Source organism: Tachypleus tridentatus, chromosome 13 (assembly GCF_004210375.1).
Source record: "Tachypleus tridentatus isolate NWPU-2018 chromosome 13, ASM421037v1, whole genome shotgun sequence".
In the NCBI taxonomy this organism is placed as follows: Eukaryota; Metazoa; Arthropoda; class Merostomata; order Xiphosura; family Limulidae; genus Tachypleus; species Tachypleus tridentatus.
In genome coordinates this window covers 258,250,161-258,250,490 of record NC_134837.1, presented here as the reverse complement: position 1 = coordinate 258,250,490, position 330 = coordinate 258,250,161, and positions in this window count along the sequence as shown.

The window sequence follows — 330 nt, the reverse complement described above, 5'->3', positions numbered from 1 at the left end:
GGAAAACAAAACAAAAGAAGTGAAAACTGTGTTGCTTTATCTGAACAGAACGAATCTCCAAGCAACGAAAAATAACAGTGAAAACTGTGTTGCTTTATCTGAACAGAACTAATTTCCAAGCAACGAAAAAAAAAAAAAAAAAGAAGTGAAAACTGTGTTGCTTTATCTGAACAGAACGAATTTCCAAGCAACGAAAACAAAAACAAAAGAAGTGAAAACTGTGTTGCTTTATCTGAACACAACGAATTTCCAAGCAACGAAAAAAAAACAAAAGAAGTGAAAACTGTGTTGCTTTATCTAAACAGAACGAATCTCCAAGCAACGAAAAAA